The following is a 17,913-nucleotide window of genomic DNA, read 5'->3' on the forward strand; positions in this document are numbered from 1 at the left end:
CCCTCCCCAGCACTCAGTATCCTGGAAACTCAGAAGCAAGGATCCCATTTCCACACGTTGACCCTCTTTCCCCAATCCAGATCAGTCTGAGAGGACATGGTGCAGGCAATATAGGTTGAGGATACAGGAGGAGCCAGTGCAGTGGTGGATTCGTGAAGGACTGACTAGACATTTGTCTGAGAGAGTCCTGCTTGAACCAGTTCAGTGTTATATGCTATTTCAAAATAATACCTCATTATCCAGATATACTTTGAAAGGTTTCAGAAGGTTTAAAACATTCTAAATTGACTTGCACTTCTGCATGTATGTAGTTTAATCGCCATTTAAAATGGTTTAAGTGTTAGGTCTGTCCACTCTCTTGGGGCATGGACACACAGATTCTTGGAACACTTTCAAAAGGGCAGCAGCTGGTACCTCCTAACTGTTCTGTGGGAACAAGCTGAGAGTGATTGAAATGCAGCAAACCTGCTCCAGCTTTGGGTGTGGACAGACCTAACACTTGAACCATTCCAAGAATGTCACTGATTTGTTCACAATTGTCCCTGCACAGAAGTGTCCTTACATGCATTGCGAAGGGTTCTAAGTGGAACCCTCACCTTTTAGGGATTGCATTGCTGCTAAAATGCTACCTGGGGATGGTAGAGTACCCAAATCATCATGGCTTCCATTGTCATGTGTTCAGGGGCTGTGTGTTGCCCTGCTTGTGGTCCTGGGAGGTGGTGTGTGCTCTGGAAGCTCCCAAGATGTCTGTGGCTTTTCTTCTACTGGCTTGAAAGTCATGCTGTTGGTTTCACCTTCCTGCTAGAGACCCTATGCTCTGGGGAACCACGCTCCTCCACAGCCAAGACTATTATCCAAACACCTGTTCCCAGCAGCTCACCCTTCCACAATCAAGGTAACCAGACCTCACCACTGGAGCTGAAGAGGGACTGTTTTTAAGTTCCCAAATCTGGTAGGGATCCTGCCCCGTCCCCCCCCCCGCCTTCCCCCAGCATACCCTCTCTTACCCTCTGTGCTCAGCAGCATGTCCTTGCCCCTCCCATTCCCTCTCCAGAGCAGCTTGAGATCCCTGAAGGACAGTTAAGGTAGGAATGCTCTGTGTCCCCACATAACATTGAGTTGATGCATAGAGGATTGGTTCAGAACAGTATATGATTTTTTTGGGGTGTGCTTTTGAAATGTTCCTGGGAGGTTAAAATACCCTCAAGTGGCATGCGGGTCTAGAGCCCTGAGGTTTAAAGTGTATGTAGAACATTCTAAGTGTTATGTCTGTCAGCGCCTTTTGTAGATTAAATCTGGGAGTCTATATACACTCATATCTATGGCGCTTCTCTTTGGTCTATTGCTTAGTCTCTTTATGTGCCTAAGTACTTGCTTAATGTGGAACCCAGTAAAATCAATTTAGCTGAACAGCTGCTTTCATTTCAAATGCTGCAACTGACGAAAGACTAAAGAGTTGAAGCATTCAGCATATTGTTGTAGTGTTTGTGTATCAATTTTGTTATGAGTTTGTGATGTTCTCATGGTAAAGATATTAAGGAGGACTTAGACTTGCATGTTCTTCTGTGATAAAAAGCTGAGTGTGACGTGGCTTAGAGGAAAAAGTTCTTCAACCTGAAATTCTAACAACTAAGATATTATCATGATCAAGAAAACCTTTGGCAAAAAAGTAAAGCATGAGCAATGCACATACGTACACACTTTTTATCCACCACGTTCTTATGTCCTCTTGCTTTAGTCAGTTTTGGTTTTGGCCTTGTAAATTCTAATGGAGTACCAGCTCTCTTATAGCTGAGATTTGTGTCTTCCTCTTAAGATTGCCTGTTGTTATTTCTAAAATACAGATGACTACTTGGTTAATCTTGAGATTTGATGGACCTCATAAGTGGCCTTGTTACTGTTATCAGGGATTATGGTTTTCTGTGTTTAAAATCAGAGAATTTTGGATTTGTTTAAAACCCCCAATATCCGTATTTTCTATTAATAAAATTAAGTCAGTCAGTCAGTCACATATATATATGTATGTATCTATCATTCTAATATTATAAAAGCCTTAGTCTGTGTGTCTGTTCATAGCATTTTATTCACACTCTGATTGGTTGCCTTGGCAGCCAATTGCAATTACTGAAACAGCCAATCGGATTGCTCTGCACAGACAGATGTGCCACCATGGCATCAGGGACTGGGGGGCCTTGCCCCTCCCCCCCAGCCCCTCAGTCCCTGCTGTCATGCCAATGCTGTCCCCCCCGTAGGGCTGGAGTGGGGGGGGTCTAGGTCAGCAGGTTGGCCCCACCCCCCTCACCGGCCCTGTTCCTTGGAGGCGGAGCAGGGGACAGACCCTGGACCTAATGCGGTGGGGGAGGGGCCGGAGGCGGGGCTCTGTCCCCGTGCCCCCATGATGGTGGGGACTGAGGGGCCAGAGCAGGTGGGCGAGGGGTGTGTGTGCGTGAAGCTGGATGTGGGAGGGGGTGGGGGGATCCATGGGGCCAGGGGCAAAGCAGTGACAGCACAGGGCATTGGGTGGCACTGCTCTGTCCCCACCTACTCTCTCCCCACTCCTGTCATTCCTGACCGGCAGTTGGTGGGGGGGGCGGGGTGAGGGAGAGAGAGAGATGAACACAATGTTGTATTGATATATTTACATCTTTAAAGCAATTTGGAAGCCTACTAGTGCCTCAATTATAATAAATTCTAAATACCAATATATTTTCGGCATTTAATTTTATTTTTTTATCATGGAAAATAAGAGCTCTCCGTGCCCCCTTTGCTCACCAGAACGCGGGTCCAGCCAGTGCCCTTCACTCCAAAGCCACAACCCCCACAGCTCTGAGTACCTTTCACTCCTGACCTGCAGCCTCTGTCTACCCCCTACTCACCCCCTCCTGGCAGCAGCTCCCCCCCTGCTGCTTTGTGGCGTTCAGCAGCCCTGACATACTAGTGCTCTGCTGCAGCCCATGCCGTTACCCCTCACTCCCAAGCCACAGCCCCCGTCCCCCCGCCACCACCCTGCCAGTGCCCCTCACTACCAACACCAGAGGGTGGGTGTTTGGGGTGGGGGGCTTTTCAGAGCTTGGCTCCTGGCCTGATGTAGCAGGGCTAGTCCGGACCGACCCTGTACCTTTGGGGCTATGTGCCAAACTCTATTGTGCCCATTGCCGGGGGCCCTCGATTTGTGCAGGGCTGGTTCAGGCTCACAGAGCATGTCCCCTATCCCTGATGGCATAGGGTTGGTTCCCAAGCCCTGTGTTTCCCCTATCCACTCTCCCTGTCCCATAGATTTACCTGCCTGCAGCTACTGGAACTGCTCTCACCAGCCTGCCTGACTGTGTTGCTGGCTGCATATGTGTGCATGTGCACATGTGTGTGGCCCTACCTGCCCTGCAGACCCAGAGTTTTTTTTTCCCCTTTACCTCCCTGCTGCTTTTGTCCTTTCCTATAAATAAAACTAATGAATGTTAAATTTGAGGGGGGACACAAGATGCATTGCCAGTTCCTAGTAGGATGCATAGTGCTGGCAGCAGCAGCTCTTGTGGGAAGCTATCTGCTGGTTCCTGCTGCAGCCTCTCTGCTTCTATCCCCAGCCCCGCACCTGGAAGTGAAAGGAACTCAGGAGGTGCTGCTCAAGTGTCAACCCCAGGGTAAAGGAGGAGGAGAGGTCAGCCCTGGCTCCAAACCCCCTCCCCCCCGCAAACCCCAAGGTGCTTCTGCCAGCCTGCAAGGGGAACCCCACTTCAAAAAGTAGAATCCAGGTTTTTGACAGGAGACGGAAAACCTGGACCCCTCCTGCTGGGTGATTCAATGTCCAGGTCACTTGAACAAGGGACCCTGAAATGGCCTCCTAAAGAAAATACAGAATGTTAAAAAATGTATCTGGTTGCATATTTGGCATGCATTTGGGGCTCTAGCTTTTGGCAGGTTTAGAGATGCTAATCTTAAATTAGGGATTTATTTTAGCTAGTATATAATGTGATATTCCATTTTGCAGTTACTGTTTTTAATCTAGGTTGGCATAAGTCAAGCAAATGTACCTTAAAAGAGTTAAAGGCATACATAAAGTAAGATTAGAACTGAATAGAAAAGAAGAAAAAAAAAGGATTTTGGGAAGTTTTCTGCAATGCTGAGTGATGATCATGGCAAGGTGATGTCCTGTAGTCTGTGAACGTGAGCTGCTTCTATGCACTGTGAGTTTGAGCTCTGTCTTTGCATGTTTTCTGAAAACTCATATTTCTTACTGCTGGTCTCTGTTCTACAGAGATTCCTTTGGAAACGTTGCCCTGAGACTATTTCAGGTTTAAGAACAATGTTTAAAAGTGGTCATACTTACAAATTCTTATTTTTCTTCACAAGTACTGTCAAGGAAATAATGTTACAGAGAAAATGCAAGATAGCAAGCATGTAGGGGTAGTATGATGCCGACTACTAATTTTCACCCCGTGTGGACAATGGAACAGAATGTGAACAAAAGAAAGCAAGTTAAGTATTTGCTCTCCAGGGGCTCCTGGTATATGCAGCATGTGTTAGCAGGTTATAATGTTTTTAAGAATCTGATATATGGTAGAAGAGCTCAGGAGTGTGATTTTTAGCATTGAGAGTGAGTATGTGGTTTGAAATAAAACAGTTCAGGGGTATTGAGACTGGAAAGCTGCAGGATGGGAGATCTACTCCTCTGGTCCTTAGAGTTGTTTTCTTTCAGACACATGGAGAGGCCAGCATGTGTCAAGAAACAACCCTGTTAGTGCAAGTCTGGGTGCACAGTAGGGGTGTCAATATTGTTTAACCTCCTCTAATTATATTGGTTAAATCGTTAACCAGTGGAGCAGCTTGGATATGGCTGCTGCTGGGAACCGCTCCTTCCCCACCCCTGCCTTTTTGTGGGGGGGAATAGGGAGGGTGAGGAGGTGGTGGCAAGCCCCACCAGACAAAAGAGCCCATGTAAACCAGGGGAGGCAGGGACAGGCCTGGGGCTTTGTGGGAGGGAGAAGCACCTGTGAATTAGCAGCTAATTGCTTAATTGACAAGTCATTAGGCTACCCACTGTTTTCCTCTTTAATTTCATAGGGTATGGGTACTAGTCCCCCTTCCTCTCTCCTATCCTTCCTGCCTTCCTGTTCCTGAGGTACTATACTGCTCCCCTTTCCTGCCAGACCTCGCCCCATGCTACAGCTTAATCAAGAATGTATTACTGGTATAAATATACTTATCATTTAAACTTTTAACTTTTCACATCCTTAGTGCATAGTTCAGACTTTGAGGGTCACTTGCATTTTCCAGTGGAAGGCTACTAGATCCACTTTGTCCTCTGCACATTCAGACACATGAAAAGATTAATTAATTCTTTTGCAGTGAGGACTGATGACTCACTATTTTTCCCTTGTCATTTAACAAAGTGATTTAATAAAGACTTGTAATAGGTAACATGTGATCCACAGACTGAATGTCATGCCCCCATGCCAAGGGATCATTCTAATGCTGTTTTGTGTTTAAACCCACTTTAATGACTTGAGCTTTGACAAAGAATGTGGTTTCTAAGTAAGTCTATTTATATAAGCCTATATGATCCCTACACAAGAGAGTGATTGTCTCTATATAGCCCTACTCTCTGGTAATTCAGTATAAACAGAGAAGACCCAGGAAGGGGAGAAGATGGGCACCTTTCTGTCCATTAGTTGTGCGTGGGGAGGGGATGGGTGGGAATCAGCTTGCAGTAATGCCAACTGTTGCAAAAACATTGTGAGACTTGGGATTTCTGAGTCCAAAATAACTCCAACTCATCGTCTCCCAATCAAATCCACAAATCTCTGGATTTTCTCAGCTGGTACGTGTGTGGAGAGGAAGGGGTAGGGGGCGGATATTGAGGCCCCCACAGCAAGGGAGGGAGTGGAGCTGGGGTGAATGGGGCCCCAGAGCCAGGGCAGGTTGTCCAGAGTTGGGTGGGGGCAGGAGAGGGGCAGCTCCCTGCAGCCGTGTGCACCCTAGGGGGAGGCATGTGCTCCCTGTGGGGCAGAGGTGGGCTGCAGGCTTGGGGCTCTATGACCTGCTGCCTTTGCCCCTCACTACTCTGGACAACCTGCCCTGGCCTCAGTGCAGGCCCTCAGTCCTGCCCTCTGCCCTCATTCCTTTCCCCTCCACTTACCAGCTGGGTGCTCTCCGTGTGTCTGTCTCTGCACCAGTGTGTGTATCTGCTTCTCACTCCCAAGCCACAGTCTCGTGTGTGTGTGTCCCCTGCTGCCTGTCACTCATGAACCAGAGTATCTCACATCCTGCTAGGGTGTACAGGGACCCTCCCTCCCCAGGCTCCAAACCCCCCACACGCACATACTTCAAAAATAGCATATTCTGATTTACATTCCAATCTCTTGATTTTCTTTTTTTTTTTTTTTCTTTCTTTTTTTTTTTAAGAGTTCATCTCATTTTTGGCGTGGTGGGGTTGGCAATACTGCAGCTTGTATCCTCTTCCTCCTCATCGTGTGTATTTATCCCTGACAATTTCACTACCAAATCAAGGAATGGACCCTGCTTACAGGTCTAGGCGAGGGACCTACAATTTATCATTTTCCTCATGCTGCCTTCAGCAGCAGGGAAAATTTTTGCCTCTATGTTGCTGCTCTGTGTAGGAGGGAAGGTTAGAATAGTGGAATCAAAATGGGACCAAACTACTCAGTGGGGAACCAAGGACATTTTAACTTGGCCTTCAAATCTCCCTGCCTTTTTTTGCCCCCTTTCAGGGCATGTCCCCATGGCAGAACATAGGATGGGAGGGGGGGCTAGGAATGAGCCTGTCCAGTGCAGGAAAGGGACATACAGTGCTGACAACAGACATGCTTAGTGCATGACAGTCCCACAATCACTGAAAGGAAGGGGAAAGAGACCACCTGCTGAGACAGATAATTCAAATAGTTCATTGTTCCACTCCATGGGGAGTGTTCTCATTTACCTGAGAACACTTGTTGAGAAAAATAGGCCACTTCATGCCTTTCGGAGCTTCCTTCTCTGGTAGCAGTCTATTGTGGTTGCAGATGCTGAGAAGATAGGAGAACTTTGGAATTTTTGGGGATTGGGATGGCTATATACTATGCAGATTGTGGAGTGTGTGCATGTGGGTAGAGGGGGGAGAGGTCTTTTCCTTTTTTGTGTCCTTGTGACAAGATATTTAGCAGAATTGACAGATTTGTTGGAATCTGACATGGCTGTGCCATGAGCACTTCTGCTGTGGCCTCAAACTTGCGACCTCTGAGCTGTCAACCACGTGCCGTAGTGCCCTTGCTGCCCAGGGTGAGGGGGAACAGGTTGTTAAAAAGGAGAGAGATCTTAGAGTTACTGTAATCAACTTGGACTAAAATTTTCAAATTACTGTAAAATATTCTCTCTCTCTCTCATATCAGCATATCCATACTGATTCTGTAGTTGTATCCCTGCCCTTTGTCATTTAATTATACTAGTGCAGGGCAGAAAAGACCATCTCTATACCATGTATACTTTTATATACCTTCCAAGTTCCATGTGCAAAGCCCTGTGTTAAATGCACCTCTAATTTTACACTGCCCTGCAAACAATATCTTATGTTTGAATACCTTTGTTTTGCCCTAGCAAAAACTTAAGACGGTAAGGTTTCCTAGTAATGTCTTATCTTTCTGGAGGTAGAGTTCAGCTATACTCAGGGATCTGAAAACCAAGAAATATGATTCATGTTTCATTGTGGGGTGTTGTGTATCTTAACTTAGCTTCTTAATGTTGCTGTAGGATGCCCAGCAACGTACAAAATGACACTCTAAGAAATATTGCATAGCATTGGGGAAACAGGGCATGTGCATATTACATTATAGGACTGATCTTCCCTTTGCTAAGTCAGCTCTGGTTTTGGTCAGGCATAGTGAACTGGAGGCTTCTAGACTCCACATAAACCACACATAGGTCCAAAGCATTGAAAACCCTTTCACTAGATGGCTGATAGTCCCTATCATAAGACCAGCCTATATGCTACTAGAGATGTATCCGATTGTGTAATTTAGCAATGAAGAGGGCCCTTGGAGTGGTCCAGCCACAGAGGACTCCTTGGTATAAAAGGAACTCTTTCTCTTTCCCCCGTGCTACTGCCAGGGAGTTCCTTTTATACCAAGGAGTCCTCTGTGGCTGGACCACTCCAAGGAAAGTAGGCCCCAGGGTGGTGCCCAGGTGGGCAGGGCATGCCGGTGGTAGTGCTGCAAGCATGTACCTGCCAGAGTAGTACATGACAATGGCATGTTCTTTGTCATTCTTCCCAACAGTTATGGCACTGCCATTTCAAGTGGATAATGCTGGCTTTAGGGGATGAAAATGTAGGTTGTAGTACTGTGGGTGACTGGTACTTTACCTTAACTGTGTATTTTTCAGATTTGGATGTAATTGAATTTAGAGTTCTGGAGGGGGCACAAGATATCAGCAAGTTAACTGAATAAGTGAAATGTTTTGTTGTTGGATAATATGGAAGCTGAGTTGGTTGATTGCCTCCTGATATTTGAAGAAAGGTCAGGTTTTGTGGTCCTTAGTAAAACTGAAAGAATTTGAAATAAACTATCCTTCAGGTGCTTAACAAATGCATCCGGTACCTGTTTTCGAAGTAAACCTTGATGTCTGCAGCTGGGAATCATGTTACGTTCGGTCTGTACTTGCCCTTACCACAGTAGAGATGTTGGAAAAAAAATGTGGCATTTTTATAGCTATGCTATTAAAGGTGTTCACCACCATCTACCCCTGCCCACCAAATTGGTGTAAGATATGTCAGAATGAGTACTTTTATACTGATATAACAGATTGTCTATACTAAGATAGCTGCTACTTTAATTATGCTAGTAAAGTTAAAGGTGAAAAATTTAAGTATAGATAAGACCCAGATACAGTCAAACTTGCTGTCTGATAAGTGGCCTCTGGCATTCCATTTAGTGATTATCGGGGTCGCCTGTCAAAGGACGCATGGGTTATGTACTCCTATGCCAAGTGAAATATTTTTTGTGCTTAAAGGACCTGTCTGGACCAGATAGTGCTTAAATGTCAGCAGTAGTTTCAGACAACCATCTTTTTCATAGTGGTTGCGTCTTAAAATATTTTCTGCCAGCTGGAAGGTTTTACTGATATTCCCCATTGGATGTATAGAAAATATGTAAGTGCACTGTAAAGTACAATTTTCCCACTAGTTTTGATGTCACAAATTGAATCATTGAAATAGTTCATTGACAACATTGAAAAAATTAATGGGATACAAAAAATAATTTATCTTCCAAGAATGTGCAACCGCAGGGAGGTTAGATCTATAATCAGGTGGGTGGGATAAGATGGTGTAGGAATAGAAGGAGGATAGCTCCTAATTATCTCAATCTATCAGTTGTTTGGTTACTGCAGTGCCTGAGTGACGGTATTTTAATAATGACAACTTTATTTAAATATTTTAGAGGAAGGTAAATACATGTCTGATTATTTTTGACTTTCAAAACTTAGCTTTTTAGCTTTACTCTCTTGTACATTTTGTCCAGTAGTCTTACCAGGTTAACTATTGAAATTGCTGAGGTGGTTTTGTTCGCTTTCAGTATTGCTACTTAACTTTTAAATCTGTGGCTACAAACTAAATTTCACATGGATCAAATGGATTGCCTGTAATATTCTACCTCATCACTTGACTCTTGTAGGTTAGAGAATAGATCTTAAAATTGCAAGGGAATATAGATTTTAGACTTCCATTTTTAAAGTCTACTATTTTTTAGGGGCAGTGCCATGGAAAAAAACCACTACCTGTATTCCCATGCTGGTTTCTTAAATTAGGCTTTTTGACATACTGAGGGTGCAGTCCCTTGATGTGGCATTGCTTTGTTGCTATGATATACTACTTGCTCAGTGCACCCTGTTGTAGAATACTAGAAGATCCTAGTAAAATGTAAAATTAAGCACAACCTATATGACGGCTACTGTTCATTACTTTAACTGGGTGTAACCATTCAAGTCTTTAATGTCACACTACTTTTGTTAATTCTATTTAGATAAAAAGTGTAAAAATATGCCAGTAGAAGGTAGTTTAATAAATTGCAGAATTAGCATGGCCTAAGTGGTATAAATTGTTCTGTAAAAGATGACTATTTAACTTTCAGAAAAGCCTCACTGAGGGAAGGGTCACTGCTTGTGAGCAACTGGGGACATAGGACTGGAAAGGGCCTCCCAGGTCATGGAGTTCAATCCCCAGAATAATATAGGGTCTTAATTCTCAGGTAGCAGGAAGGGAATAAAGTAACAGATTGTCGGGATCCTTGAGCTTTCTGGGAGAACTGACAAGCTGAGATATGGTGGAAGCATTTTTAGTTATAAACTCAGCATGGGTTTGATGGCAATCCAGTAGTTGAAGCAGTGTTTGCTGTTTTTAAAACTGGCTAATGTTGGAAGTGATGACTTTGGCTGAAGGGCTGGATATATCAACATTTGTATACAGCTTGCAACGTTACAAAAACAATGTTGAGGTTAGAACAAACCCAAGGCTGAGATGGAAGTATCCACAACTCCTCCCTCCCCTTCCACTTGCTGGATTGAATCATCTAGTTGAATAGTATTATATTTTAGGTGTTTTCTGTTGACATAATATGTATGAAAATCAAGTTCTGCAATACTAATACAATTCGGTGACACTACAACAATACTTATATTTTTTTCTAGAAGCAGAGATGAATTGCTGTTTCTTAAAAGGCTGAAAGGAAGTGTACTTTTTATCAACCACATCTCTGAACCTTGTCTTTGAAAAGTCTGCAACTACAAAATCTGACATTTTTAAACCATGAGGGTTTTAGGGTGGGGTTTTCAAAAGTGTAAATTACTTTCTTCCTTCTAGAGCATGCATCTATTCCTTCTTATTGTGCATGTATGGGAGGGAGCACTTTATGGTATAGGACAATGGCGCTCCAGCTTTTGGTCCTGGGGGCCAGATAAGTGGCAGGGCCAGTCCATGGGCCACATTAACCCCTATGTGCCTGGGGCTTGGTACAGCCCCCTGGTTGCCCCAGCCCATTCAACCTTGGGGGCTCCAGTATCACCCTATTCCTATCCTACATGCTAGAATTGGGCCCTGGGACCTACCATACATATGCTTCCCTCCCCCCACCTTGCATTTGGTTCAGGTGCCAGATCTACTGCGTAGAGAGCCCTGCTGGCCAGATGTGGCCTGTAGGCTGGGTGGGGCTTGAGTGCGCCTGGCATAGGGGAGTAAAGGGGGTTAGAAATAGGTATAGTGAAACATTGAGAAATTATAAAGGGACTGGATAGAGATCAAAACATTCACTGTTTGGAAGAGCAGACTAGATTTACTGTTTAGTTTTACTATGTACAAGTGTGATAGTAAGGTTGACTTTGCAAGCAGGGTACCTTCGCTTTTCTTCCAGCCTGTTCTAGCTTTCACTCCAGGACATGGTGCCTAGGTAGTTTCAATAATTTCATAGTTGGTAGGCTTGGAAGGGATCTGAGCAGATCATCAAGTCCAGCCCCTGAATTCTCATCTTTTCCCCTAAATCTTAGGAATTTCCATCTAACTGGTACATGTCCGGTAGACTATGTATAAGCATTGTATATAGACATTCTAACAAATAATCTGCTAGGAGATGTGAGAGATCATTTAAATCACAAAGCCAAAGCATTGTTTATTCTAGAACTAAAAATAAATGGCCTACTTAATTTAAGTTGTATGACTCAATTAAAATACAATTTACACTTTGCTTTCAGATGAATTTAAAAATGGCTTGTGTATTATTAAAAATTGGTTTATAATTTTATTTCTAGAAATAATGATCTTTTTTCTTCTAGGGGGTTGTGGGCTGACCCCTGAGAGCTCAGGCTCCTGACCTGCTGCCCTCCCCACCTGGTGGGTGCAACCCAGTGCTGCAGGGCACAGTGGGGCCATGTGAGGATATCCTTACCACTGCAAACTTCACGCTGCCCTGGCAATTGTGTCCCCTGTGTGAACGGCAGCAGTGGGGGGTGGCAGTGTGGTGTCATGTCCCTTGCTGCTGTCTCACGGGCAGGAGATGCCTTGCCAGGGAAGCACAAAGCTCACAGTAGCAAATATATTCCTGCGCAGCCCTGCTGTTCCCCGCAGTGCCACATTGCATCTGCTGGGCTGCAGAGGCCCTGGCGAAGGACAGCAGGGTGGGACTGGAAGCCCACAGCAGACAGCCCACCCTGCCCCCATTCCATGCACAGATCTGGGGGGCATGGGTCCCCAGATGAGAAATCTGCAGTTTTATCAGGTAAAGGGGAAATCTGCATTTTTCTCTATTTTTCCAGTGGGAAAAGGAAAACCCAGATCCCTGGTGATAAGGTATGATGTAACTGTTACAACTGGGTGTTCCTGTAGCAATACCAGTACAGCAAACCATTGCAGCTTTTTAACCCAGGAGTGGACAAAATACAACTGCCAGGCACTTCACCTTGCCCACAGTGCCCATCAACAGATTGTGCCCTGCACAGCCCTTCCATCCACAAGGGTGGGAGCAAGGTGTCCATATGTACACTCTGCCCCCCCCCCCCCCAACACTGTATTGCAACTTGCTCCCACCCTTATGGGTGGAAGGGCCTAGCCTGGCCAGCAGCAGCTCCTGTGTGGAGTTGCTGCTGCCGGTGCTGCAGCCCCCGGGGACCTGCTCTGCTTCCCCTACCTCCAGGTTGCTCTGGGCATCAGGTAGGGAAGCAGTGGGAGCATGGAGTGTGGCTGGGGCTGGGGCTGGCTGCAGCGTGGACCCTGTGCCCAGAGGGTGGCAGCAGTGTGGAGCTTGCCTGGGCCAGGGTGTGGGTGTGAGGGCGGGTATGGGGAGGTGGTGACAGCAGCAGCAGGCAGAGGTGCTCAGGGCACTGGTGCCTGGCAGGACATGGCTCCAACCAGCACTGCACATTGCGGTGAGGGGCTTAGACTGCATGTTGAAGGCTATCACTGGTGCTCTCTGCACTTGCTGGGCACAGGAGGGAAGCCCCAAGTGCTGGAGCTGGCTGCCTTTCCTACTGGGGCTGCATGACACAGGAGGAAAGCCCCAGGTGCCTTCCCCTGGAGGGGCAGGGAAGGCAGCCAGCTCCAGCACCTGGGGCTTACCTCCCATGTCCAGCAAGTGCGGGGAGCACCAGTGATACAGGCTGCGCCCCTAGCTTCCATGTGCAGCTCTGTCCAGACCTGCGCCCTGCTGGGCACCAGCACCCTGAGTGCCCCCACCTGCTGCACCATGGGAGGATTGTGGGGGCATACCCTGCAAAACCCCACACACCCACACCCTGCCCCCACACATACACAAACCCCTAACATACCCTATTTGACCCCCTGCATGCACACACATGACTGAGAATTTATTTTTGAGTTATGAAATCATCTCTATATATACTACACGAACACAAAATGTGACAAAAACATTTTTGTAATAAAATTAAAATATGTTTTAGTATAGCAGTTTCCAAATTCTGACAGATTGCACACCACCAATTTAAAACAATACAATCTTAAGTACTACCAGTAAATTTTTGTCATACAAAGTCATTATATGGGCCTTGGGCCAGTGCTATTCAACATCTTTATTAGCGACCTGGACGAGGGTGTGAAGAGCACCCTGTTCAAGTTCGCTGATGCCACCAAGCTGTGGGGTAAAGTGAATACACCGGCAGGCAGGGACCGCATCCAGGCAGACCTGGATAGGTTAGAGAAGTGGGCGGATCTGAACAGGATGCGGTTCAACAAGGACAAGTGCAGGGTGCTGCACCTGGAGAGAGGGAACCAGCATTATGGTTATAGGTTAGGGGCTGACCCTCTCAGCAGCACAGAGGCAGAGAAGGATCTTGGAGTCAGGATTGACTCCAGGATGAATATGAGTTGCCAATGCGACGAAGCAATAGGCAGAGCCAACCACACCCTGTCATGCCAACGAGCATCACTAACAGGTCCAGAGAGGTGTTGCTCCCCCTCTATGCGGTGCTGGTCAGGCCGCAGCTGGAGTACTGTGTCCAGTTCTGGGTGCTGCACTTCAAGAGGGACATGGGGAACCTGGAGAGGGGCCAGAGGAGGGCCACCCGTATGGTTGGGGGCCTCCGTGGCCAGCCCTGTGAGAAGAGGCTGAGGGACATGAATCTCTTCAGTCTCCGCAAGAGGAGACTGAGGGGGGATCTTGTGGCTGCCTACAACTTTATCAGGGACCAGCAGCAGGGTCTCAGGGAAAGTCTGTTCACCAGGGCCTCCCTTGGAGTTACCAGGAACAATGGCCACAAGCTGAGGAAGGATAGGTTTGGGTTAGATATTAGGAAGAACTACTTCACGGTAAGGGTGGCCAGAGCCTGGAATAGGCTTCCCAGAGAAGTGGTGCTCTCATCTTCCCTGGAGATCTTCAAGAGGAGACTGGATAGGCATCTGGCTGGGGTCTTATGACCCCTGCCACCCCCAGTGGTCCTTCCTGCCCATGGCAGGGAGTCGGACTACATGATCTGTCTAGGTCCCTTCCGACTCAGTGATTCTATGATTATAATAAATCTGTTAACGTGTACCACTGACAGGTTGTCTGCCACAGATTGGAAACCACTGTCCTAGTAGGTTGTTTGACTTTTAGGGTATGATTTGTTTTTTTTTTTTTCTGGTTCAAATTGGCACCCCTTCCTCCCAAAAGGAGTATTTCTGGGGGTAAGGGGAGGGACTTTTGGTGGCAAAAGTCAGGGATTAGGGGGTGGGACTTCTGGTCCCAAGATGGAGACCAGGAAGCAGGGCAGCTGTCAAGGGGCGGGGCTACCCATATGGCCCTTGACTGCTCACCAAAACTCTAGTAGCCCTCCACCTGAAATAATTGCCCACTCATTTTAACCAGTTTCAGAGTTAAATGTACAGCTGTTTAGTTTAGTTTGTTTGCATAACTTCAGTTTCATGCTGACAGTTACACTATAATGTCTGAATGTACTTCCTAGCAGCAACTCCCTCTTCCCTTCTGAAGCAGTTGAAAACTCAGTAGCCAGAGATTGCATTTTGTAGTAATTCATTACTAGATAATAGTATTTAGAGACGTATTTTTTCAAGCTCTCACAAAATACAAGAAATTGCCTAATCAAAGGATCAAGAACTCCAATAAGGAGCTTTAAAAGAGGGAAAGAAACCACTGCAGAAACGATGTAGAACGTGTGGCTCAGTGGACATGTGATAATTTGATGTACAGCTGTTTGGCATTTGAGTCTCTAAATTATAGTTCTGTAGTTTGATATTTGTAGTTGGACAATGATTTTCCAAATAATAGCTTTCTCCCAGTATTTCAGAAGAAGGTTGATACACAAAAGATAGATTTTAATCTTTTTTTTTTATTCTCATTTTTATTTTCCCAAAACAAGACTAATGTCTGTGGGTTGGAAAATAGAATGTGTTGACTTTTAACTAAATCTAGCTTTCACAATTAATTTAATATTTTTGCTAATCAGGAAGATGTGTATATATTTAAGGAATTATGTAGACTTGATCTCATTCTTCATTTGTACATTTATATTAAAAAGGATGAATTCAGTGCTTTTATTTATTTACTAGATCAGCAGGTCTCAACCTTTTTAGCCTTACAGCCCTCTCCAAAACGTCCTGATTTTTAACAGCATTCCAGTTGATAATTGCTGAGATGCTAAGATCCTAGATGGTGCCAAGTGAGGGCTTCTGTGTCCCACTCTTTCTACTGTCTGTCACCTCCCCAACCCTGGTCTGTGCCTAAGGGGCAAGTACAGCCCCTGCTATCAAGGCAGTTTCTCTGGATTTGCATGCTGGTCCCTGGAGCCCACCTGCCTTTTCAGCCCCTTCTCTTGGTCTTGGAATTGGGGTTGGGGATGGAAGTGATGAGCTGGGTTGAAAAAATGTTTACTAGTATTTTTCTGCATACCAATCGCAAGGGGTAAACTTCTCCAAGAATTCACAGTGAGAAAACTGCAGTGGGTTCTGGGTAGAACAAGCTACAAACTGCAAAAGCACTGCTCAGGTTTTTTAATTTTTTTACTCTGTAGAAGTACTGTCAGCAGAGGACCACTTCTGAGGATGTTTAGGAGCCTTATAGCTGAGTCTGGAACTAATCTTAAGGAGAGCTCCTGTGGCCATAGAGGGCTTTGATGGAAAATGCACACACAGGCTTATCTAGTAGAAAGGAATCCTAGTTCAGTGTTCTCTCATGGATTATAAAACATTTCTTGGGATGACTTTTTACAGTGAGGAAGAGGAAAAAAATTATTCTATTGTCCTTTATTGAATTCAGCTATGTTCATTCTGTTTGTAGTTTTTATATTATTGGGATGTTCATACTTTCTCTTCAAAAATGAGTTGCCCACCAACACTATCTTTGGGGAACAGGTAATATTTTTATTATTTATTTCAGAATGCTTAGTTCCTGTTGTTCAGAATAGGACTACTGAAATTTTATAGAGCTTTTGTGATATCAGGTTACAATAGACTTGGAGCAAATTTCTTCAAGTAGCCTAGCTACAGACAGCCAAAACATTTAAGAGCAAGGGAAGCTATCTGCATGCCTCAAGCCATGACTCATAAAAATTAGAATTCTGTATATCTTTCAGTAGAGAGCACTCTCTTTTCCTTTTGCTTCCTTGCTAATTGTTTAATGCAGGGATGTAAAACATACAGCCAGGAGACCGGATCTAGCCTGTGGAAGTGGGTCATCTGGCCTGTGGAGCTTCCTGCATGTTGGGTGACCCACTGCCAAATCTAGCATCTGTGCAGGTTAACCCAGGAGATTAACACTGCTGGTGTTCCTCACCCCTTTATGTGCCACTGAACTTCTGTTTTTTGGTAGCTGTTGTCAATTAAAATTGATGCCAGTTGGCAGTGGGGTGGGGAGTGGTTGTATTAAACCCCTGGATGTTGGTTGCACCAACAACTGCAGCAAAATGCCTCGTGATCCGGAAGTGATATTCATATTGGGTACTTAATTCACAGTATGTTTTCAGGCAAAGGATGGTACGGCTAAATGTTGTGGTTTTGATTTTCGCCACATTGCCACTCGTCTGATGTTCCTTCTGTCAGTCCTCTTTTGCATTTGATTGGAGAAGCTGTGCCATTGCAACAGATGTTTCAGCAATCAGCTGTAGCAACTCAGTGGTCTTGCACAGCTGTTTGCTGCAGCTGTATATATCCCATGCTAGTTCACAGGCTCTCGTAACCCTATGAAGTGTCATGGTTCTACTGTTCTTGGTTCAAGCAAAATGACTAGATAATCAGAGTAATACGGGGTAGCTGTAGTAATTTCTAAAGCTTCTCAATGGGGGAAGGCTGCCTGTACTCCCAGAGAGAACTGAGAGTAAAAATTTCTGTAGATGAGATCCCAGCTGACTGATTATTTTAAAGGGTTGGCCGTTATAGTGTTCCTAGGATGCATAAAATAATTGGTGAGATGAGGGGAATCTTAGTTCTTTGATTTTGTTTTGTTTTTTTCCCCCTGTTGAATACAGTTTTGAAGTTAGATTAATCAGTTATGGCTCTTTCTCCTTGTGGCTATATGCCAAAGTTACAGGGTTATATTTTGAGCAAATATTTTGCAATAAAATTAATAGGTTTAGTAATTGTTATCTTACTATTAATCACTATGCTAGCAAGAAAAAATATAATACTAATGGAGGAATGTTTTGCTCAATAGCAAGCTGACCGAGTCGACAAGATCTGCTTTTTTTTTTTTTTGCCTCCCCCTTTTCTTTTTTTAATGAAGATTACAAGACAATGTGTGGTTTTAACTGAACAAAATATCTGGAAACTTTTAAGGCTTAAGGATATTAATTCATTAGATTATCTAGTCTAAAATATGAAAATATAGGATACAGATTTTTTCTTTGTGATATTGGGGCAAGTTCTTCCATGGTATTTTCATTATTTGATGTAAAAAATGAGTTAAATGCCTTATAAATGGGGAGGAAGCTAAAGAT

General features: G+C 44.9%; 1 protein-coding gene across 1 annotated transcript in view; it reads left to right on the forward strand.

The window, feature by feature from the left end:
* Positions 1 to 17,913, forward strand: part of PPP2R5A (protein phosphatase 2 regulatory subunit B'alpha) — a 90,613-nt gene that overhangs the window by 20,700 nt on the left and 52,000 nt on the right. The window lies entirely within an intron of this gene.

Source organism: Crocodylus porosus, unplaced genomic scaffold, assembly GCF_001723895.1.
Source record: "Crocodylus porosus isolate Cpor-Errol unplaced genomic scaffold, CroPor_comp1, whole genome shotgun sequence".
NCBI lineage: Eukaryota > Metazoa > Chordata > Crocodylia > Crocodylidae > Crocodylus > Crocodylus porosus.